This window comes from Crocodylus porosus, unplaced genomic scaffold (genome assembly GCF_001723895.1).
Source record: "Crocodylus porosus isolate Cpor-Errol unplaced genomic scaffold, CroPor_comp1, whole genome shotgun sequence".
Classification (NCBI taxonomy): Eukaryota; Metazoa; Chordata; order Crocodylia; family Crocodylidae; genus Crocodylus; species Crocodylus porosus.
The window spans coordinates 76,930,575-76,956,222 of NW_017728918.1; the positions used below are offsets into that span (position 1 = coordinate 76,930,575).

General features: G+C 40.1%; 1 long non-coding RNA gene across 1 annotated transcript in view; it reads left to right on the top strand.

Moving 5' to 3' along the window:
• Positions 1-25,648, top strand: part of LOC109311882 — a 187,199-nt gene that overhangs the window by 112,590 nt on the left and 48,961 nt on the right. The window contains exon 3 of the long non-coding RNA XR_002101645.1: positions 18,331-18,407. This is a non-coding gene — a long non-coding RNA (uncharacterized LOC109311882). The remainder of the gene's footprint in view (positions 1-18,330; positions 18,408-25,648) is intronic.

The window sequence follows — 25,648 nt, forward strand, 5'->3', positions numbered from 1 at the left end:
AGACTTCTTACCTTTACAACAATGCTGCTAACTTCACAACTCTTCAGTCCTCTCACCTCCAATGGGAGAAATGTATCTGTATGATATACATTTAGCATATTTTACATATATAGCACAGAAAAATTGCATGAGAAAATAAGTATTTGGTGCTGGAGTAGGGCAAGTGTAAATTGTAAGAAGCAAAAGGGTTTTGGCTGGTTCTGATGATACAAAGGAAAAAAAACAACAACCCCAAAGTAAGATCTTAGGGAATGGGTTAAGTATTGTGTTGAGCTCTTGGAGTTAGAGAGCTCATGCAAGTTAGGACTATATAAAATAAAGTAGGGAAAAGACAGAGTTCTTTTTGCATGGACTTCTTAGCTGTTGTAAATTTTTGGAGAATAAATACATTATCCACCATTTCTTAGTAGTTCCATAAATAGACATTGTATCTTTTGTTGCAAATACCCAGTATTTTTATGCACTGGGGACAGGCAAGTGCCTGGTGACTATCTGCTTAGGGAAGCAACACCAAGGAGCTGAATCTTGTAATTGCTCTGAATTCATTATTACTCATTTGATTTCATATAACCATGGCCAAATCTTCCATCTGTCTCTGCCCTCCAACAATTTTGGGACACTAAGAACTAAAACCAAGCAGTATTTTGTTTTTTTGGTCTGGGCTCTCACCATCATCACCCTTCATTAAATGACACTTTTTTTGTTTTCATTGTTTTACCTTCTTTTCCCATTGAGTTCTTGACAGCCCTCCCTCTCAACTGAATGCTGTTATCACTTTTACTCTAATCCTCTCCTTAGCTGCCTATATTATCACCCTTCTGTTTCAGAACTTGGATTCTTACTCTTTAATCCACTAATTGGCTTTTTACCCTTGGATCCCCTTGCTTCTACTACATGTATCGTGACCCTTCTGGCCACTACCCACCCTTAATATTCCTTGTCCTCCACTCTCTTGCCCTTTTTATCTCCCTCTACATTTCAGTCCTTGTTTCTTTTCATTCATGATAATGTCGTTCTTTATTTCTTCCTCATAAAGGAGGGCTGCCTTGCACAATATCTCTTTCAATGTTGCTTCTGCTTCCACTCTGTGTTGATATAATTTCTTTCTTCTCCTTGAGCAGGCAAGATACATGTAGTAGGAGAAATCTCTTAAAAATCTACTTCTATATATATATATTTTTTCAAACATCCGTTGCTGTATCAGAACTCTGAGTGTTGGACATCGTAATAAAACATTGGTTGGCACCAGGAAATTCATTCATCTAAACCAATTTTGATTAGTTTAGTTTTTTTATTGCCAGATAATATATTTGCATGTAATAGGCTTGTAAATTTCTTATATACGTTTATTCTCTTATCATGTCCTTTTTTTACTTTGTCATGATCCTTTTTTGGTAAAATATATTTCCATTAAAAGGATACCTTTTATCTTCTGCTACTGTGAAGGACAGGGGTAATATCACTGTATATAGGGAAACATTGAGTACTTCTGATTATTTTCCTTACCCTGAGTTTGGAGATATAGTATGCATAGGTCTTAGCCTTTTTGTTTTGTTGTCTATGACGTGTTCTTTTCTTATATGATATGTATGAATACACAGTTTTGATATTTAACAATATAGGGTAAATTATCCCAGTGCTAATGTACACAGAGCTATTATATCCAGTCATGGTTAATAGCACTAAATGGATTTAGAGTGAGGAGTCTAGACTGCAATCCTGTCAGCATCTGCCCCCTTCCCAGTAATTTATTTGGGTTTTGCACCTGCACATGCTGAACGGAGCCTGAATTCATACAGATTTTGCTTTGGACAAGAGGCACTGAAATAAGAGCCCTTTTAGAGCTTCACTAAATAAAAGTGACCGTGTCAGTACTTAAGAGGATTCCGTTGTTTTTTTTCTCTTTAGATTTATTGCTGTTGATATTAAATACAAGAGAATCCTGATTATCCAAACTCCTAAGAACCTCTTTCTCTAATTAACTCCCTGCTCTATTGACTCCTGATTATCTGAACATATTTTGTGTTGCCCAGTCTGTTTGGATGAATGGGAATCTACCAGAAAAATAATTCCCTGATCCTGTTCTTTTTGTATGTGTCTTGCATTTTAATCTAAAATAAAAACATCACAGTTATTCTCTCATAAGCATGATGCAGTCTATGCAGTCTATCTATGTTCTAGAATATCACAAGGCACTTTGAAAGCCCCCAGGAGGGCTTTGAGGATAGCAGAGCAGGAAAGGAGGTAGTTGAATATGTCTCCTACTTTCTTAGCTTCCTATTCTTTGCTTCCCTCCTTATACTTTCTACTAAAAAGGATAACAGCATAGGTAAATGCATGTGGTTCTCTTAATAAAATGCACGCATATCCAAAGGGGACCCCAAAATTAAAAGGTTATAACCCTGTCTACAACCCAGCCACAGAGCTAGGTGTCTATTACACCCACAGAAACATCTACTGGCAGACAACAGCTGCCATCACCAAGCTGCCAGATTGTGTGCACATCTATATTCATCTGGAAGTTTGCAGTGGTTGTATCACCAGGGCACAAAATGCCATCTGGGAATGTACTAGGTTCTTAAGAGACCATGGCAGCTTGCAGAAGGTCTGGGACCATCTGTGTACATGTACCTTCAGCTGGTTGCAGAAGTCTTGTTTTACTCTGCAGAGATGCTGGTGGAAGCAGAAAGGAAAGTTGCACTGCTGTAGAGGAGATTTGGACTGGGGAGAGTTTAGGTCTTCTGGCAAAACTTCTTAGTATAGGCAACATCTTAGACTCTAGGAACGTTTGATATATCATTAAAAAAATAAAAATAATTAGTGACTTCTTCAAAACCAGAAAATGAGAAAGAGATCAGACTGATGGTGTTCATCATGCCCAGCCTTTCCCAAAGGCAGAGGAAAAAATGGTGAGAATTGAGTTATTTCTAACCAACAAGAAGTAGAAACTTTGAATTCCAGAGATACTAAATGTCTAATTCCAAACTTTAGAGGCCTGCATGGACAATTCCCAATCCCTTTTCTGCTATTTAAACCTGGACTGTTGAGCTCAATGGGAGGTTTGCTGATGACTTCACCTAGGGCAACTTGCTTTAGTAGCAGGGGTTGAATCCTTAATTGTCTTTGTAACCTGTTTAGGTTGTAAAGCCCTCCCCCCAATTTTAGTGCCCCTCATTCTTTTTAGATGTGCAGGCTGAGATTCATCTCACAAGTCTGTGAGATTCAGGTTGAGCTTCCTGTGCTCCATCCTGAAAATGTGCATTGGTGCCAGCTGCAAGAAATGGATAGCAAGTTATCTTTTTGAGCAGTTTCAAGAGTATATAAACAAGCTAGGCTCTTTGAATGCATCTGTTGCATGTATACACCATCCCCTTGTACTGTTTGTATTTACATGGGTAGGTAAGGTATAGAATTCCATATCCTATATGTCACTTTCCAAATACTGGCATTCCAGTATTAGCATGAACCTATATGTTTTTAACATCAGGGGGCAGAATATGTTACAGCCTACATGCCCAACAAAATGTGTAAAAGATCAGGTAGAAATAAGGATAAAAGTTACAAGATAAATATGTATGTGTTCAGACTAAAACAACCTTCTCTTCTTGAAATATTTAATTCCATTTATACTTAACTCTATATAAACAGGGGGTGCTTAAAAATGACTACATGCATGCCTTCTGTGAAAAAGAAAATACAGCAATTGATACAGTTTAAAGTCCCATAATATGACTTTTCTTCACATATTTATTCCTGATTTCTCTAGCAGTTTGTATAATTTAAGATTCATTTTTATTAATTTATAATGGTGCTGCTGCTATCATATAGCCATAGGCCTTTGTTGTAAATATGACTGAATGGTATGAATGTAGCATGCCTCCAGATCCCAGGAAACATTGTCTAACTTTTCCACTGATATTTTAAAGGTGTCTTCAAATGGTCAATGTTTAATGTTTGGTTTATCCTTAATTTGAGCCAAAAGTTACTTTTTTCCGTGTCTCTCTTGATTCTGTTTCAAAATTCTCTGTTTGCTGAACTGTCAGTCTTTCAAGCTGTGCCCTTAAACATTTGCAAAAATCCTTTTAAGAATAATGGATAGATCTACATCTGAGGCTGCATGTACAGAATAGCGCAAATAGTGAGAGCATGCCAGGTTTGTTTGCAGATTTGTTTTAACGAAGAAGGTTCAACGTATATAAGGGAGCGTCTTTCCTCTGAAATAATCAAATCTCTGTGATCACAATTAGGTTTTTTCATAGATTACAAAACATAAAAGAATGTGGTTGGTATGAAATAAATTAATATGGGATACGTTTACAGACACCTTGTATTTTTCTGGAAGGATTTCTAGAAAGTTTCAGGATAACAGAGGAATATGGGACTACATAATATTGTGAAGAGTTTCTGAAAAGGGAGTAGTACATTAAGATGAAATCAGCTGAATAGCACAGTACTAAACTTGCTTTTGATATGATACATAAATATGATTCCAACATGTGTTTAATAGCCAAACTCCCACAGCCAGAAAGTCAAAGAGAGTATAGTGCCTCATAAAATATCCCTCTGTGTGCACCTTCATAATATTTTTGTCACTTTTCACTTGTTCATCTCACGTAGGTGCTTCTGAAAATCCTGCCTCATATTTCTTCAGCCAAATCCTGCTACATTCTGCAGAGGTGCAACCGTGAGTGGGGAAGGCAAAGGGGAAATCTGGAAGGCAGCCCTCCTGGCATGCACATGTACACACAGGATAGGAAACCAACTTAAAGTACAATGGAAGTGAGCAGAATTTGCAGCCAGGGACAAAGATTTCTCCTTTTCTGAAGTAGTGGCAGTCTGCATCATATCATGTGCATTTACTTCAGTCCCTGTTTTGACAGAATGGCCATAGTAAGCACACATAGCTGGAACTAATCTGCACCCCTGTAAAATTGTAGCAAATGAGGGCAGAAATTAGGTGTTGTAATAATAATAATAATAATAGTCATAATGAAAATGAGTCTATCAACTGGCTCTGTGTGTTTTGTGAAGGAACACGGCTTGTCCAAGAAAGGGTTAAAGAAGCTATTGCTGTTGTAATATACACACCAGGCTCTTTTGGTCTTTTAAGTCTTCATGTCTTTTTTACAACAGGTTCTCTTCTTGTTTAGAAAATGCAAATCTCCAGGCTCCTAAGAGCAACTGAATAGGGATATGCATTTCATCTTAAAACAAAGACCAAGGAAAAAAATAATATGAAAAAGTTATTCAAAGGATTTTGGAAACAGGTGTTCTAAATCTACACTAATTGGATTTCAGTTAATTATTCTTTTTACTTTGGGGAATATAAGAAAGAAATATAGGGGGGAAAAACAGGAACAACTTCTCTGACATACTAATTGCTCTAATATTATCTAAGGTAAGCAAAAAATCCCCAAACACTCAAACAAAAATACCCTTAATATGACTATTCTAAAAACTGTGAATGAGAAAGTAGCTAAACACCAAGAAGTGAACTTTCAATTCCTTCATTGCATGTTTAACTTTATGTATTGAAGCTGTTCAATATAATGCCCAAATCTATATTTGCTAGTGAAAAAACGCTTGGAAAAAAGTGGCATTTTTATAGGATATTTTTGGATGGGGTAATTATAATCTGAAGGTTATGCAAACCCATAGAGCAGCTTCTTAAGCCCCTTAATAATTTACCTTTCATGAATTATGGGGGTGGGGTCTCTGTATATGATGTGGACTGGATCAGGAACATGCCTCCAGAGCTGAGATAACTGGAGAGTGTGGAAAACAGCAAATTAAAAAATAATCATCTTTTCTTCTTCTGAATGCTATCCCCAGCACCAATGGACTCATTCTCCAGATTTTTCCCCTAGTTTTGAAATTAATTTGAACATGCCTTTTACACAAAGTACTATATTGTCTCTAAGATCTGACTAGTTCCAGTACATGGAGGGTGTACAGAGCCACACTCATACCTTGTTGCGTAGGGATAAATCATGTGGGTGTATTAGAACCGCCCCCCCCACGCATGATTTTGAAAAATTGAACACCAAAAGACCTGTTCTGATATGTCCTTTATTTGAAACTTTGAGTAAAAGCATATTCTTAGCTTGGAATGAATCTAGAATTGTGTGCAGACTTTTATGCTGATACATGGTGGTTTTAAATTGATGCAGGAGAAGTGAAACCGATTATGAGGTGAGGTGAAACTTGCTATGAGAAGTGTGAGCATTAGAACTGGTAAAAATTAGATCTCTTCTAATTATCAGAGATTCTACTAATATCAGAGGTAGACATGTACCAAATGATTTTTAGTTTGACAATGTTCTTTTAAAGAATGCTCCCTGTTCTCAAATATTTGAGTATAAATGAAATGTTTTGCTTTTGAATATGGTATATTGCCAACTTAAATGTGAGTTTATTTATGCTGCAACTTTAAAAAGATTTCAAAAAGCCTAATGAAAATCTGCCTTAGGGCAGCCACAGCTTACATTCTAGCTCTTTGTATGTGTGACAATTTACTATACTTCTCAATTAAAAAAATGTGGAAAGGGGTTTCCAGCACTAAATGGTGCTCATCTATCATTGAGACACATTCTTAAAGAGAATGCCTACCATATTTACATGAATATTTCCCACCCTCACAAAACTGTGTAAGCACACAAATGCAGTGCAGGTACAAACACATACACAACACCCCCTTTCTCATTTGCATGTATATTTATTCAGGTATGGAATGTGAACTTCTGTATGCTTATATAATCTCAGGGGAAGATACTAATTACACTATAACCTGATGTAGTTTTATTTTTCCACTTCTGGAAGCATCTGTCACTTCAGTTGTTTGGGCTTTTCTCACTGCTGTTGTCTCATTTCTTATTTTTTTTCCAAATGAAGTGGAAACAATATTGCTAAAGACAGGATTTGAACTGCATCTGATGCTAGTTCACAGGGAATGGGCCACATTCTTTGCATTCTTTGTATAATCTATCCAACCTTACATTTCTGCCTTATTCCTATAGCATTTAGGGAGTTCTGTTTCTTGTAACTTGTTAATATTGGATCCACATGTGCAGCTAATGTTGAAGTCAAATTGGAAATTCAGTATCAAAGAATTCAGTTCCTTGTGATATGTCAGTATTTCTAACTTCCATGAAAGTACAGCCAATAGACAGCTATTATTTTGTTCAATAGATATCTGTTAAATGTCAAACTAAGTACACATTATGTACATGCATGTATTTCCCTGCCTTCTTTGGAGTGTATTTAATTAAGGCATGCTCCTGCATGTAACATTTATCTTTGCCAGAGTGACACGTAATGTCTCTTTGTAAATCAAGATGCACCAAACTTTCCTCCTCACTGAAGTTAACAAAAGGTGCTTCAGAATTGAAAAATGTTGGCATTTCTTTTCTATCAAGCACTCACCATTATTATCATCATTTAAAATCTACAGAAAATGTCTTTCAAAATTATAGTTGTAGTAGATCTATGTAGTCTTAGAATTTATTTTGTTTAAAAGATCATAAAATAGCATCAGAAAATTGGCACCATGTTTTTGTTCAGTTTCAATCTTTATTTTCGCTCACATATCACTTTTCTTTACCTTTCTCCCTCCCAACCACATTTTAATGTATTCCTTACCATAGTATATAGGTGACAATTGATGATTGCCCTTTATAATTACTTTTTTTGAATTGGCTGCTTTGTTTGTTTGAGATGTGAATGCATTTGACAAACAGTGAAAAAGATCTACTTACACACACATGCACATGCGTGCGCACAGACGCGTGTGCATAGACATGTGTGCGCACGCGCGCACACACACACTCACACATACTGCTCAGTAGTTTATAATACCCAGCCTATTCATGTTCTGCTCAGTTTACAAGCTATGTGGGAATATATATGCTTGTATATTAGAGATCAGAAGTGGGGCCTAAGGGCCTGACCCAAAGTCCATTGAAATCCATGGGAATGCTTCTATGGATGTCAATAGCTCCAAGTGTTTAACCATGTGTATGACACATTCTAATGTAAGCAACATTTAACTACACATGTGCACAAACTCTGTCTCACACACACGCACACACCCTTGTTTATTTGCAAGTTTAGTTGACAACTTGTCTTTGCAACTTATTTTGTGAGTTCTTTTGTTAATGCTTTGCACAGAAAGGTTGATGATCTTGCACAGAAAAGTAGTTTATATACAGTTTGGTCTTAAGGCTACATGACAAAAATATCTCAGTCAGTATATTGTATTTGTGAAATATAGCAGGGAAAAATATTTATGAGCACCATAGGACATGAAGCTCAAAGTGCAGTCATTTCTAAATGAAAATTATGTGACAGTTCATCAGTATTTAATGCTAGCATTGCTTGATCTAGACATAAAGAATTTAGCAGCCATTTATCATAACATACAGTCCTGTTCATATCCTGATTTGCTTAGAATACATTGGTGTTTTAATCTCAACATGAGCCACAGGTCTAATTTTAGATGTTTAATGAAAGGAAAACCCAGAGAGAGACAGATTTTTCACATGGCTATTAGAAGTCTACTCCCACAACTTGAATTGGTTGGTCTTTTTAATACATACTCCCAGAAGCCACTGCTTGGATCCTGCACCAGATGCAGGTGTTCCCTTGTGCTGTCAGCCAGGAATGATTAATGAGGATTTGCCCCTACTGAAAGCAGTCTTTGGAGCATTGTTCAGGGCATCTGTGGAACTGTCGGGGGAGACAAGGACACAAGTGAACAACCAATTATTTGGCCATCACTGAGGCAGCATGAAAAAGACATCAAATTGGACAGAGGAGCAAAGCTTTTGTTTTGTGATCATATTTTTAGGTGTTAATAGTAACAGAGGAATTTTACCTGGTAGAGAGAGGTTTTCTTTCTTTCTTTCTTTTTTTTTTTTTTTAAGCAAAACTGATTGTGGTTCTTTAAGCTATAAAAGGGAGAAAAGCACATGGAATTGATTCCTCAGTGACTGCATGGTGTCTATAAAGATATACCGTTTTGCTCAGTTAACACTGGAAAACAAGGACTAAGAGTTCAGTGGGTGGGAGGATCCTTCAGGCAGGGAGCTCCTTAATTGCTATCCAAACACAACAGTTTGGGAGACCAGTCAGTGCTTTAACAAGTGATAGTTCAGGGAACTGCTGAATTAGGATACTGAAACAGAAAATGAAAAAGAGCAAAACTGGCAAACATTTCCAGGATTACATTGCCCATTCAGTGGCCTTCCTTTTTTGTCATGAAGGAAATATTGTGAGGTATACAAGAATAATAATAAAAAAAATGTGATACCGAGGCTGCTACATTTTTATTTAAAACAGTCTGTGATTTTAAACATAATTCTGAATCAGAAGGGGAAAAAAATGTTTTAGGAAAGTCTTTAGTTTCTAAAAACAATATATTGTTACTAGTGTACAGTATTAAACTATAGAGCAAAAATAAAGTCCTCCTGAAGAAACAACAATTTCTTACAGATTACTAACAGTTATAGTAGCATAGTATCATCCATGCCACAAAACATGTTTAATATTTTTCTTGTTTCTTAATTTGCCTTTTTTTAATGAAAAAAGAGGTTAAGTGTTACAATAATTATGATCTTAATCCAGATATATTTATTGTATTAAGCAAATAGTCAATACTCAGAAGAGTCAAAGGAGAGTTAGAAATACCCAAATAAAATTTATTTCCACAAAAAAGAAAAGATTTATATTTTACCTACCACATGTGTATGGCTTTGGATTATGCACCTGCAAAAATGTATGTACTACTCTATGCATGTGTAAGGCTAAGTACAGACTATCAAAAAGCCGAAGGCTGAATCAATTCAATTTTAGCAGGTTAGTTTAAGCTGTATAGATTGAACTGCTAAGCAAGTGAACAGACATTCACTTTTGATTGTGGAAATGCAGCCACATGACTGCAGTGGCCCAGGCCAGAATCTGGGGAGTGCTAAAGCATGCTTCTCTACTCAGCTGGGGCCAGGCTAGCCCTGCACCCTGTGTTGGGGGGTTAGCAGGGGAGGTGCAAAGTACCCTGGGTTGCTGGGGAGCTGTGAGTTAACTTGAATCTGGAGGGGATCTGGGACAGAACTTCAATAAACTGATTTAACCTAAATCAATTAAGTCTGATACTGCATTCATCCAGGTTTATCTTAAACCAGTTTCAGCCATTTTGAAAGCAGTTTATGTGCACTGAACTTCTGTTGTTTTATAGACAGGAACCAGTTTCTTATCACTTATACTAGTTTATGTGTAATTTCTGTCTCTAGCTTAAATGTCTCCTACTTCCTTGTACAAAATTGCTTTGTACATATTTTTTGTGAGCACAGATGCTTTCATTTGCATTCTGTTCAAAATCAACATGGTCGAAAAACTAGCCTGAGAAATCCAAATACTATATCTAGAATTCGTCTACTGAGATGTCAACTAATTTCTGCAATTGCTATAGAAGAATATTTTTATGGAAAATGCACAATGTAAAATGCATATGAAAACACGTTATTATGTCCCTACAACTGAATAAAAGTATATACCACGAGGTCAAATGGTAGAAGTAGTATGGTAAAATCACATAGGAAAGTAAAAATATTCAAATGGGTATGCATGTACTCACAGACATCTAACTGAAGCATACTTCATTCAAGATAGCTCTCCCCACAAATGAAATGTCACCTAAAGGTAAACCCTAAGATACCCCGAAGGTACCTTAGAAGCTCTTTATAAAGAGCTATGGGTTTCTAAACTGCATGCAGTACTGTGTAGTTCTGAAAATGTACCTCTTTTTAAGTGTGACATGCATTTACTCCTTTTTGGCAAAAGCTCTTACTAAAGAGTCACACAAGACTGAGCACTGTCCTATTTGTCCTAGAACTAGAAATTAATTTGTTAGAGGCTATGGAATCACGTTATCAATATACAGATACTCAGCTCTGTTTCCTTCTCACCAGGAACAGTCATTGCATCAACTGAATGCCCTGGTATATGAAAGAAATAATTACCTGATGGAAGAACAATGAGGTCAGATTCATTCCAGGTGAGATGGAGCCGAAAGGGGGACCTCTTCAAGGAAACTAGCAGAAACTATGATGGCATCCTCAGTAAGGGCATTGCATGGTTTTTCCTAATTCTGGATAATCAAAGAGCAAAAACGGCCAGAAATGCCTTCTTCCACCTTTGACAAAGTAGAAGATTACATCCTTTTTCTCAGATGTGGACTTCACCAAAGGAAGCCATGGCCTTTTCCCAGCTGTGCTGGATTACTACAAAATGCTCTACTTTGGATTGTCTGTGAAGGCTGCATGAAAGCCACCTGGCACAACTTGATGTTACTTTTAAGTAACACAAAGTAAGGAGAGCACATTCCACCACTTCTGTACCCTTTGGTACTTCGTTGGTGCTTCATAGAAAATATTGAAAATGCTTTAATTGTATTATTATTCTCAAATCTCTGAATGGGCTTGTCCCCAATTGCCTTGGGGCTATGTCTTTCCACGCTGATTCAAAAGCACTTAATGTTCAGGGACATTGCAGGTGACAGAACCTATGTTGATGCTCTTAGACAGGAAGGGCACAACTTTCTGATGGAAACCCCATGGCTATGGAACTACATGACAAGATAGATTAATCTTGCAGCTACAGAGCCCAATATGAGACTGCCTCTTTGCTGAGCTCTTTGTACAGTAAAGGGTGATTCGTGATATAGTGGCAGTTCTTGCTGACCTCACCAATCTCTGTAACCCATTCCTATTTGGACAATAATTAATGCTCTCTGCTACTCATGTCTTATCATATTTGGCACTTAGATAGTATGTAATGAGCCTGAGCGTTGATCATGATAGCTCACCAGAATGTAAATGAAAGCATCTGTGCTCACAAAAAATATGTACAAAGCAATTTTGTACAAGGAAGTAGGAGACATTTAAGCTAGAGACAGAATACATATAGAGACTTATACATAAACTAGTATAAGTGATAAGAAACTGGTTCCTGTCTATAAAACAACAGAAGTTCAGTGCACATAAACTGCTTTCAAAATGGCTGAAACTGGTTTAAGATAAACCTGGATGAATGCAGTATCAGACTTAACTGAGAAGTGGAAATGTAAAACAAAGCTACACACACAGGTAGATGGGGACATATGGTGTAGAATAAACCTGTTCTTGTATTGATCAACTTCCTTTCCTTTTTTGTACCCTTGTGACAGGATATTTAGCAGAATTCGCAGATTCTTTGGAATCTGACAGGGCTGCACCATGAGTGCTTCTGCTGTGGGCTTGAACTTGTGATCTTTGGGCTGTCAGCTGTGTTAAAACAGCTTTAAAATGTGCTTGTGTCGATCCGCTAAAACAGCTTAAAAATGTCAGCTTTGATTTAGCTTTATAAAATGTTTCTCCAGTAGAGAATAATATTATACTATTGCTTTATATAAGAGATGAGGATCTCTACTCACTTTAAAAACATCATTTACCTCCCCCCACCCCCATAAAATAGGCCTTAGTATTGTATTTTAGCTACAAGATTACTTTTCTCCTCTTTCGGGAGGTCATTTTCCCCTTCCTTACTATATTCAATAACCTTACTTATTATATTAATAGCAGCATTATATAAAGTTACCTTTGCAATTAACTTGTATTATATTCTAAATCATAGAATCGTAGAAGTAGGGTCGGAAAGGACCTTCAAGTCTGACCCCCTGCCAGGGCAGGAGAAAAAACTGGGCTCAAATGATCCCAGCTAGGTAGGCATCAAGCCTCCTCTTAAAGACCCCCAGGGTAGGAGCCAGCACCACTTCCCTTGGAAGTTTGTTCCAGCTCCTCGCCGCCCTAACTGTGAAGTAGTTCTTATGGATGTCTAATCTAAACCTACTCTCCAACAACTTGTAGCCGTTATTCCTTGTTATGCCAGGGGGCACTAGGGGAAACAAGGTCTCTCCCAAACCCTTCTGGTCCCCTCTAGTGAGTTTATAGACTGTCACCAGGTCCCCTCTCAGCCTTTTCTTGTGAAGGCTGAACAAGTTCAGGTCCCACAGTCTCTCATTGTAGGCTCTGCCCTGTAGTGCCCAGATCATGTGGGTGGACCTCCTCTGAACTCTTTCCATGTTGTCCACATCTCTCCTGAAGTGGGGCGCACAGAACTGGACACAGTAATCCAGCTGTGGCCTGACCAGTGTCGCATAGAGGGGGAGGATCACCTCATTGTCCCTGCTAGAGATGCACCTGTGGATGCACGACAAGGTCCGGTTAGCCCTGCCAAACGTGACCTCGCATTGTCAACCCATGTTCATCTTGGAGTCAATAATGACTCCAAGATCCCTTTCTGCCTTCATGCTCTCAAGAAGGGAGTTTCCCATCTTATAAGTATTCTGCTGGTTACTACTGCCCAAGTGCAGCACCCTGCACTTGTCAAAGTTGAAGCGCATCCTGTTTTTGCTAGCCCACCCCTGTAACCTATCCAAGTCTTGCTGCAGTCTTTCCCTCCCTACAAGCATGCTCACCTCACCCCAAATTTTCATATCATCAGTGAATTTAAACAGGGTGCTTTTCACCCTGTCATCCAAATCGCTGATCAAGAGATTGAACAGCAATTGAACAGAGATTGAACAGCAATTGAACAGCAAGGACCGAGCCCTGGGGGACTCCACTGCCCACTTCTCCCCGGGTCGAATATGGCCCATCCACTACCACCCTCTGAGTGCGACCCTTCAGCTAATCTGCAATCTGGCTTTTGGGCACTCTTGCCCCGCCTTGCTTCTTGTTGGGTTGTTCACCCTGTGGGCCCTGAGTATTGTCTCCTTAAGTAACGACCACTCATCTTGGGCACTGAGTTCCCCTGCCCTCAAGAACCCCAGTGCCTCTCCCACTAATCTCCTCAACTCGTTGAAGTTGGCCCTCTTGACGTCTAGGGCTACCTCCAAGCTGCAGGCCCTTGACACCCTGCACTGGATGGTCAATTCCAGCAAGCAATGATTGCTATCACCCAGGTGGTCAAGGACCTGGAGGCCCCTTATCAGGTCATTGCCTGTGGCCAGGACTAGGTCCAACAGGGCATTTCCTCTGGTGGGGCTGTGCACCTCCTGAATTAAGTGGAGGTCCTGTATGTCAGCCAGAAACCTCCTGGAATGGTCCGACGTGGCTGTCTGTTCCTCCCAGCAGATGTCCAGGTAATTCAAATCACCCACGACAACTACATCCCTTGCCTTAAGTGCCTCTGCAAGCTGGTCTGAAAATTTCCAGTCCCGCTCCTCCCCTTGGTTGGGGGGTCTGTAGTAGACCCCCACTGTTAAATCCCTCTCCCCACAGCCCCCTTGTATCTTGACCCAGAGGACTTCAGCTGGCCCCTCCTCTGACCCCATTCTGCTAGTAGAGGATGTGTATTGCTCCTTGATATAGAGCATCACACCCCACCTTTCCTTCGTTCTCTAGCCTGCCTGTAAAGACCCTAATGCCCCTAATGCTAACTGCCCAGTCATGGGATGAATCCCACCAAGTTTCTGTTAACCCTATTATGTCTGGGTCTGAACTAGCTATTCTGGGGGCAAGTTCCTCCTGCTTATTCCCCATACTATGAGTGTTGGTATATAGGCATTTAAGACTCTGCCTAGCTGCATGTGCCACCCCTCAAATTGGGAGACTGTTTGGATCCCTGTTTCTTTCCTGGGCACTCCTAGCATTTGTTACCTGTCTTGCTCGGGTGTTGTCTCCTCGTCTTCCTGCGGCCCCCTCCCCTGGCAATGCTAGTTTAAAACTCGCCGTATGAGATCAGCCAACCTGGAAGAGAATCAGGACTAAGCTAAATCATACCATACCATTGCATCTCTTTTTGAGGAAAAGGAACTCTGTGACTGATAATTGTTGAATGTTATGAATAATCTATAAATAGCGTAATTGAAGGAAAAAAATCCTAGAATTTCTGTCATCAACAGTTTGCCTAGCTGAAAGGAGAAACAGATTTAACTAGAACCCCAAACATGTTTATAAACTAACTAATAACCCCAGAGACCTGTAAAACTAAAAGTCATGACAGAGTATCATTGAACGATAACAACAGACATTGAATTTAGCCAACAGAGAGGTTCAAGAATTTGAGTCATCTTTACTTCAGCTTGACCTGACAGGTTTAATGTCTTTTTATCCCCTTTCTAATCAGTATAATGCTCATCCGTGGTTGTGGCTCCTATAGCCATGACACCACTGATCAGAGTCCAAACAAAATGCCTGATTTTTTGGAGGAGGACCTGTGGACCTTAGAAATTTCTTCCAAGCTTGAGAGTAGGAGGTGAGTTTGCAGAAATCTTGTACAAAATCTCATGCAAAATCTCTGTGCAGGAATTTACTGTGCAGTAAATTCATGTGCAGTATACTACTCCTGGATGTGCATCTACATGTGTACCCAGGTCATGAGCAAATTGCACCTGATGGCAGCCGTGTAGTTCAGGGCTGCTCAGAGCTCCAGGGGTAGCTCTGCGTGGTGTGGAGCTCAGGTCTCAAGCTCTGCATGACCCAGAGCTTCCTCCAGACCAGGACCAGCTTGCCCTTCACCCCCCCTGAAGCTCAGAACTAAGCCCTGAGCTCCATGCTGCCCAGAGCTGTCCTTGGAGCCAGGGACTGCTCCTTCCCTGCCCCCAAATGCTCAGGACTAAGCTAAGTAGTTATGTCTCCCTGCTGCCAGGACTGATCTGAGCAATTGGCTCCCAGGCCAGCATCTACATGTACAGTTAGATGTATTAATATAAAGCGCCATCAGGTAGTACCTGTATCTATTAATACTACCCAGTGGTGCTTTACATTAATCTACTGTGCACTAATAGCGGCACACATATTCATGGTGATGCTTTACTGCACATTAGCGTAATGCGTAGTAAAGTGCATGTGTAGACATGCCCACTGGCAGTATAGAAGGGCCATAAAATCCCCAAACACAGCTAGGGAGGTATTCTCCCTTGTTAGAAATCAGTGTGATTAACTATAACCTGTCTAGTTAGTGCTACTGAGGCAGAAGTAGGGAGTTAGGTTGGGGGAGATACAGTGAACACTGTCATGTCAATTTTTTGTATTGCTGCTGCCTTATATTCACTTGGGATACTGTTAACCACCTGAATTTTACATATGTATTACTGGTGCCATTTCTGGTGTCTGCAGCAGTACAGAATTACAAGGGTATAAAAATAGCTTAAAGCCATCTTTTTCCCAAATTGTGATTTTTTTTTTGAGCTGCAGCTCTCAAAGGAAGCGTAGTCAGACAGTGTGCATGTGTGTGTGCAAGTAATGGGTAAAATGCACACATGCTCACCCTACGTTTATTCTTCCTTTTTCCCCTAGCCTGCAGTCTCTACTGATGAAATTGATCTATGGATTTTACAAATATAACATTAATGTTTGTAGCTTTATTTCTTCTATCTTGAGTACAGGGACTCGCTTAGAATTGGTATATGTGAGCCTGAAGTGCTTTTTTTTGGTCTGGGAATCCATGTTCCTTTCTGTTCTTTCACTGCCTTCCTTTTCTGTCTTTTTGGAATCTCTACATTTCTCCTTAGGTTTCATTTCTTTTAAATTTTTCCTACCATTAACACATGTGCCTCTCATCTTTTATCCCTTATTTTCTATTTCTTCATTCGCACATTCTGTCATCCCCTTTTATCCGTCTACACACTCCTCTGGCCTTGTGGTCTTTTTCACCCTGTTTGATCTCCCTATATTCATGCTACAACTGAGCAAACACTTTCTTCACCTGTGAAGTTTGCTAGCTAATTTATTTATGATGATTTTCTTATATGTAACAGGGTACCATGGCATTTTATTCACTACTTGGGACAACCTATATGATTAAATATCACTCTGAGTATCTGTGTAAAAAGACATTCTTTTTTTTTTTTTAAATTCAGAGGTTTTATTTAAAACCTTTTTCATACAAAATAGTCTAGAATACAAATTATTTGACAACTGCATATTAGTTCTTTGAAATAACTACCAATGCTCGGATGGAATATAAAGCATCGCCTTTCACATTTCTGCTGTTCAAATTTGGGTGACTTGTTAAGGTGTTGGATTTGTACATGTGTTTTTTTTTCAGTATAAAATTCTTAACTACTAGGTATGTTTTATTGCCTTTTATTAACACATGAATGGTAAGCAGCATGGTAAAAGTGGTGTCTATTTGTTCCAAAAAAGATTCCATTCATCATTTAATGATTTTAGTGTATTTTGGAAATTCTGAAAATGCAGGCAATAAGCCAGATTTAGACTAGAAGGTAGCAGACAACATAGGTTAGAAAAACAAGAAAATAGATATCTCTTTAATGGAAGAAAATTAGATTCAGCATATACATTGGTACATAAGTGTGGTAAAGAAGCCCCAAAACAAGCAATATTTCGATAAAAATAATACAGAAACATTACATACTAACCAACCATAAAGGGCTTATCACTTAAGTTTCTTTTACTCCTGATAAGTGGTCACTAATGATAATGAGATAATGATTGAAGTGGAGTGTCCCAAAGCAGACGGGTAGTAGAGATCTTTTCTCATGTCCTGAGCTTCAGCACCAAAAACATTGTGAGGATAATTTGTTTTACTACATTTCATCAGGCAGAAAGAATCATTAAAAGACTATCAAAAACCAGTTCACTTGATAAAGTTTAACCCTACTTTTCAGCCACCAGAACCTTGTCTTTCATAGACACTGACAGCATCGCTTTTCAACAGTGCTCCAACCAAAATATAGTATGTAGGCATAGATGAACTTGCTTTACTTCATTTCAAACTTGTCTGAACTTAGTGGCTTAGTATATTTGATTTTAGTGTTCTTGAGTTTGCATTTCAGTTAGGATAGACTAAGGGAAAAGGGAGGGAGATGAGACAAAATTCAATGCAAAAGTAATTTGAAAAACAAGCAGGAAAAACTTGATTCTGTTTGTGTGTGTCACATGCAAGGAACATTTTTTTTCTCAAAACCTGCCATGTTCTGGGCACAAAGTCTTCTGTTTAGTTAGAAAATCATGTTGAGTTTTATATTTTCTTAAAATGAAAAAATGTCTATAAGGAAAAATGCCTCAAGGCTGAATTAGTTTCATGGGCTGCATTTGAGAGGTTCAGGGCACTTTGAGCTCCATGAACCTATCATAGTACATAGCATAACTGTGATAGAAGGATTCTTCATTTATGATGTTAATGCCAATAATCTGTGCTTACATCTAATACTCCCACCTTCAGTGTCTTCTTTGTTACTACTTTGTCTGACTAAATGGTCTTGTTATACACATAGTGAGCAGTGCATGTTAACAATTAATACTAATTTTCCTGTAATGTTTTTGTTTTCAGGGAGCTTTCAGCATCCTGAAACTTGAGAGGATTAGAGTGCCCAAGGAGTAGATTGGCATCAGTTTTAAACATTTAAGGTATGAAAAAAAAATTCAATAATTAGTCCTTTTCTATCAACTAGCAGTACTAGCAAACAGGTAGGTGAAGTGATTTATTTGCATCTGGCTTTCTAGTATCTTATTTCAAAATCAAAACACATAAATTTGTAATAAGAGATTCTATGACATGAATATCCACTTCATCCCCTAGCAAAATCTGCCCATCTTTCAGTTAAATCACTTAGTAGTCAAGTTTATTTGCTGTGGTGGCCATACAATCTATGCCTAGTGTTTGCTATTTCTGTGTACATATTTATATATTTTAACCAGACTAGCTTGGCCACTATTTCATGAGCAGGGATCCTAGTTTTCTGTTTAAAAATCACAATTTTCTTTGATAAAAAATCCCAGGTTTTCTGATTAAACACCATTATATATAGATATCGGTTGTTTGGCACACAGTAGAGGGAATGTTAGACACATGGGCATAACAGCCCTGGCGGATCATGGATAGCTGTTCTATTCTATTTTGAAGACTAATTTGGTCCTGGAGTAAAGACGTGATTTGAAGAAATGACCTAGAAGAACTGTTCTCATCTCCTTGGTGCTATGCCAAGTGCAGATAGGTCCAGTCAGGTTATATCATCCTCTAAGTTCATTTTATTTACATTTTTAATTTAGAATTTGTTCCACAGGTCTTAGCAGAGAAGGTTCTACTGAGTCTGTTGCCTTCATGGTTGATACTCCCACATCGCCTTCACTAGTCTCAAGTCTCCAGTCTGTATATGCTTGCTCTCTTGATCAAAATGTTGCCCTGTGGGGTCAGGCCAACTCTCAGGATCTCAGTATTGCGCTGTTAAACAGGAGGGTGTAACACAATTGCACATATACAAACACACAAATCAATTAGGTGCATACACATGGACACTACCAGCTCAGGCACATACACATTCAAACCAGCCTAGGCACATGCACTATTACCAATTCAAGCACCTGCACTATATACCCCAAAAGTTAGACACAGATCACTAATTCATATATCATGCACACAATGCCATACACACACACACACACACACACACACACACACACACACACACACACACACACACACACACACACACACACACACACACACACACACACACACACACACACACACTAGCAACTCATATATACACACGTTCAAAATAACTAGTTTAGGTTCATGCACACCTATCACCAGTTTAAGCCCATACACGCCACACACACTAAATTTAGACAGAATCAGTTTCCAGTTACCAACACCTGCACATCCAATACACATACGTGGATTACTAATTCATATACCACACACACACAATGATATCTATATATGTATATATATGTGAATTCACTAATTTACACACATACCACCCACCTACACATACACACAAGTGAGTTCCTAAGTTGGGTGTTGTGATATGTATATATGTATGTATGTATGTATGTGCTTGTGTACTTGGGATACCTGGGGAAAGGTTAAGAAAAGAAAGTAGAAGTGTAGGGAGTGAAACTTGCTGGAAATGAAAGTCACTGGGACCAGGATTAGCATTGGTAGACTAGAGGGGCCTGGGCTGAAGAACTGAGGATTGGGGGTAACTTTAGGTTAATTGACCTTAACTGATTCAAAGACAATGCCCAAAGCCTACAGAACAGGGGAGTGATGCTGGCACAGTGGCTGGGACTGGAGCCAGAGCTATGAGGGATCTGAAAAGGTAGATAGGAGAGGGAAAATGGGACTAAGGGAAAGTGTGGGTGTTAAAGAGGGGCTCTGGGTGTGGGGAGCCAGAGGATGGCTCTGGGGCAGCTAGAGAAGTTGCAGGTGCGGCAGTAGGTGCTGGGAGCCAGAGAAAGGCTCCAGCTGCTGGAAAAAACTGCAGGAAAGCCATGAGGAGCTGGGAAGCTGCAGGGGGGGTGATGACTACAGAAGGTGTGGGGGAAACCTGAAAACAGAAAGACAGCAGAAAATCACTGGAAAAGCAGCAGGAGAGACTGAAAGGCAGCAGAGGCAGTGGGAAAGCAAAGAAAGGCAGGATAAAGTCACAGGGAAAAGGCAGTAGGAATTGAGAGGAGGTCAGGAAACTGGTGGAGAGGGTTGGGGGCTAGAGCTGAGAGAGAGAGAGAGAGAGAGAATGAGGCTGGAATTTTAAGATAAGGAAGGAACTGGGATTTAGTAAAACATGACCCAACTCGGGGTTGCAAATGACAGTGGTTTTATTGAACAGGGGAGATAGTGACGCAATGTCTTACTGGTTCCCTTGCACCCACACCCACACTAGCAGCAGGGGTTAGAGAGGCTTGGTGCCGGGGCTGAAGTCCACTGAAGTCCAGGAGGAGAAGGAATCCAAATTGTAGGAGGAGGTATGCAGGTAATATCTACCTATCCAGGCTGGAAGGGAGTCGTTGTCCAGTAGATATTGTCCAGAGGGGGGGTTGCTGGCAGGGCCTCTGGGTGGATGGGTGGTGTAGCATGGTGCTGGTCCAGATGGAGAGGGCATCCCACTGGGTCTGTTTTCCCTGCCCCTTTTTATAGGGGCAGACCTTAAATATATATGTGACCCTAGTGACGGGAGGCATTCCCAGGCAAGGGTCAGCCCCTGACATACTGAGCATGTGTGCTCCATGCAGGGATGTGTAGTTTTGGGTGTCTGTAATGGTGAGAGTTGCTGGTTCTGCAGGGTCTTTTGTCTTTCAAATGCTGGGTTCTTGTCTCTGTTCCTGGGTGAGGTCTGTGGTTCCTGGATGAATGAGTGCGAGGTGATGGTTCAGTCCTTACAGGCCATTCAGTAAAGGCCTGCTACCTTTGTATTTCAATCATTCCTAATCATACTCATTCATCCAGGAACCAATTTACATGGGAGGGATACGTGACTTATACAGTTGCGACACACAGGGGATGCCCGGGCAGAGGACACAAGATAGAGATTTGACATATAAAATGGAAATTTGACGTGACTTTGTTTCACTTACAAACACAGGCCTAAACCATACAATAGCTATATGAAACAAAAATCAATACAGAAATGATAATACAATATACAACAGTAAAGAAGTAAAGAAGAAGAAGAAATATTTCTTGAAGAAATATTTGTTTCGATCTTCGTGTCATTTGTGGAGGACATAAGGCAAAAAGCAAGGGAGTTTGCACTCTATTTTAATGTCTTTAAGAGGCCACCTTGGGGGAACAGAATAGCTCCCTGGTAACTGGGCATTGGGTTTGGTTGAGATCCCTGAAGGAGGAAATGATCTGCATGCCATTGTGGTTACCTCTGAAGGATTATTATGTAAAATATAGGAATTACAGGTGCAATTAGTATGCCTAAATAAACTCTGGCACAGTTTATTCTTGAATGTATTGCTCCTGGGTGCAACTTACACATATGCGCCCGGGACCACAGCACGTTGAGCCTGGGCAGTACAATCCTATTGGCAGGAGGTCCAGGAGGTCATCAGCCTGTCAGGCTGGAGACTGCTCCTCCCCAGCTTAGTGTGAGGTGGAGGCGTGAATGGCATGTGCCCCCAGCGGCTGGGGGGGGCATGGCTGTGCTGGTGGTGGCGGGAGTGCAGTGGCGGTGGTGGGAGCCCAGCGGCAATAAGCTGGAAGCTCCCACAGATGCCACTGGCACTGTCAGTGGTGCCTTTTTGAAGAAGGTGCTCTGCCATGCTCAGGGGGTGCACATGCACCCGCGTGCATCCCCTGTGCATCACCCCTGAGTTGAGGGGCTGGCTGGAGCACAGGCAGGCAGCCCCTGCACTATAGCACTCTTGTGTCCCAGCCATCCCCAAACACTGTCTACATATGTGTTGTGGCAGAGTAAATAACGGAGTAGGATAATATACTTGTGTTGGGCAGTACTATTCTACAGTGGAGTAGATTAGTTTACTCTGGCCTAATACTGCCACACGTTTAGACAGTGGGTGTATCTACACATACATTTACTCTATCCTAGGTTTACACAGGTGTAAACTAATCTGGTGTAAGCCCTTTTGGGCAGACGTCTACAAATGCGGGGATTAGGGAAAAGATTTGCACCCAGTTTCCTGCAGCCTTGCAATCGGCCCTTGCTGCCATCAAGGGGAGCTCTAGGCTCTCCCTGGATGCTACCTCAGGGTCTGGCAGGGAGCAGTGGGCAAGGAGACAGCTGTCTCCTGGCCCAGGAGGCTGCCTGCTGCTGGGATGGAGACAATGCCCTCTGCCCTGGCATCAGGGATCTCCTGGCCCTGGCTCCCTGATCAAGGAAACGGGGCTTGGAAAGAACTGGAGCGGAGGGCCAAGTGGTAGCCTCCTGCCCTCTGCCTCAATCTGCTGGTGGGGCAGATTGCAGTTATCTTGCTGCTAGCTGCTCTACCAGTGGATCAGGGCAGGGGAATGGGACCTACCCTAACCCCTGTAGGTCTTTTGTGCATTGATTGCCCAATTGGAGCATAGGGCTAGGACCCGCCCCTGACTGGGACAGTTTCCAGCCAGCCCTGGGCTGCATGGGGAAGTCTGGATGTGCAGCCCAGAGCTGTCTGGGAGCTGCTTAAAACAGGACAGTCACCAGCTAACTCCAGGCTGCACATACTTCCCCATGTAGCCTGGAGCTGGCTGGGAACTGTCTTGGTCTGGGGCAAGTGATCAGGGAGCAGGGGCTGGAAACTCCCTGCTGCCGAGGTAGGGGGACATTGGTCCCACCTCAGCATGCAGGGCAGGGGCTTGGGAGCTCTCTCTTGCCCAGCTCTGAGTATGGAGCTGGTGGCGGAGAACAGGCTGGGGTCTTGTTTCCACCCCAGCCCCTGCTTCCCAATCATGATTTCAGAAAACGGAGCTTGGAGCTTGCTGCTGCTGGGTCAGGGGAATATAGTCCCTGCTGGGGCTTCTGTGGTGAAGCCCACCCCAACAGCAAGCTATCTCCTACGCCCTGGTGGATGGTTACATGGAGGAGATTTTGCCTCTTGTCCAGCATCTATACGAGCACTATATTGCCATTAATCCTGAGTAAATTTGCTAGTTGCATTTGCAGGTTGAAAATTTACTTAAGATTAGGGGGTTTTACTGTGAAGTAAGCATGTGCATGAGTAGATGCACCTGCTTATTTCACAGTAAACTATGATAATGCGAAGTTGAGCGTGTTGTGTATACATGCCCAGTGATGCTTTGCCCTGTGATGCTTTACTGCGGAGCTAAATAGTCAACTCCGCAAAACCCATGTGTAGATGCCCCACAGTAAAGAGTATACTTAAGTTCCACATTTGAGGATTACTCCTCCATTGCAGAACCATCCAACTGGGCCCTGACATCTGCAGTTGCTGAGCAAAGGACTGAAAATACAGCTCAACTTCTTGGTTGTTTTTCTACTGCATTTTCAAATTGAGCCTCAAAATGTATCTCATCTCCCTTAAATTTCCCTTTTAAGTTCTCTTTCACTTTCCTCTTATTTTTCTCCATTGTATTCTCCTGTATTATATTACTTAACTCTGTAAAACATTGTGGAATGCAATTTGAATTTTATTATAGTTTATTAACCGTCAAAAAAGCAGTGTCATTATGATTTATACATTTGGGGGGAATCCAGAATTTCAGAGTTACTCCATACCGTAATTTTGAAAATGGAATTGATATAAGTTGTGTGGCTAGACAAGAATTGTAGGACATGTGTAATAATTATGTTTTGTCAATTTTTGTTAAGATCTTTAGGATCTTTCAGACAAAATATAATTTTCTCCAATATTTGTTTTCATGCAGTTATCCAAAGGGGTTTTGAAATGTTTTCACAGCATGAGTACATATAAACAGAAAACAACTTATTCACCAATTGCTCTTCTATTCATAATCATGTAATATCCATATATTCTTTGAATTTTAATAATATTACTGCTTTACAATAGTAATTACTTTTTATAATGGAAATCATAAGTAAAATGTAATTCAAATGCCAGCTGCCTGTTTTACCTGTTTTCTCAGTTTCTCTCTAGATTTGTCTACTAATATAGCAGAGAAGAAATAGGAGTCTAACCTCTGTTACAGATATGTGGTACAACCTTGGCCAAATTGCTTAAACTCTGGGTGAAATCTTGACCCCATTAAAGTCGATAGGATTTGTGCAATTGATTTGAATGGGGTCAAGATATCACATTTTATCCCTCAGTTTCCAGCAAAAATCAGGATACTACTTACATATATCTCAGAGCTCTCATGAAGCTAAATTAATCGGTAAAGTACTTTGGGATTCTCAGAGGTGCAATAGAAACTGAAAGTAGTATTATTTATATATTGTGTAAGGAGAAACCAGAAAGATATAAGAGCATTGATAAAAATTTGTATCACAGAGTCATTTCTTCTACCATTGCAAACCTCTTCTATTTGTCGTCAAAAGCCTTATAACTGATGAAAAGCACATAATGCTATCAAGCTAATTCAAGTGATGCTCTGGCTGTACAAAAGATCATAATGAGCGGGTTTTTTGCTATTTACTTGTTCACAGATATTTTGGTGTGGAACTTTTCACCCCAAAACAAAATTTATATATGAAAAACAAAGGAATAAACTTCCTCACCATTGCTGCACATCTGCCACTGCTGTTACATCAGTATACAAAAAAAAATTGTTACCACCATGTTTTACTCAGTTTGGTCCATTTTTTGCACACAAATTTGTCTCTCATTTGTAGCAGTATTAAAACTCATATGCTGAAATAGCTGGATGCAATCATGGGCCTGAGTCATGGAAGTCATCATGTAGTCAGGAAGTTCAGGTTTTATTCCTTTGCTGCCAGTTTCTGGTTCTGTTACTTTCAATGAATGGTTTAATTTCTCTGTGCTTTAGTTTTCCCATTGGGAGAACAGAGATATTTGCTATCTTTTTGGACTTCAAAGTTCTTTGCATTTTCTCTTTCCAGCCATCTTGTTCTGACACCTTTAGCTATGAAAACTTATCTATATGCATCTTTAAATTCATGTACGTATATGTCTTACTTTCTTATTGTGAAGATATTACTTAAAGCTTGACCTCTCAACCAGCCTCAAGAAATAACAATTGGGGTCTGATTTTGAATTCTTCTCATTCCTGTTAATTTTAGAGATGTTTTGGTTGCACAAGGAATGCAGGATTGCACATGAAGCAGAACACTAGGGGAGAGAGCTTGAGGGAAAATAGAGTTTGTATTTTTTGTTCATGGTGTTAATCTTTAAATGCGGCATAGGGAAAAATATATAGGGAACATATAAGCCACTACAATCTATATGAAAGTTGAAGGGGAAACCAGGAAATGAATTGTGAA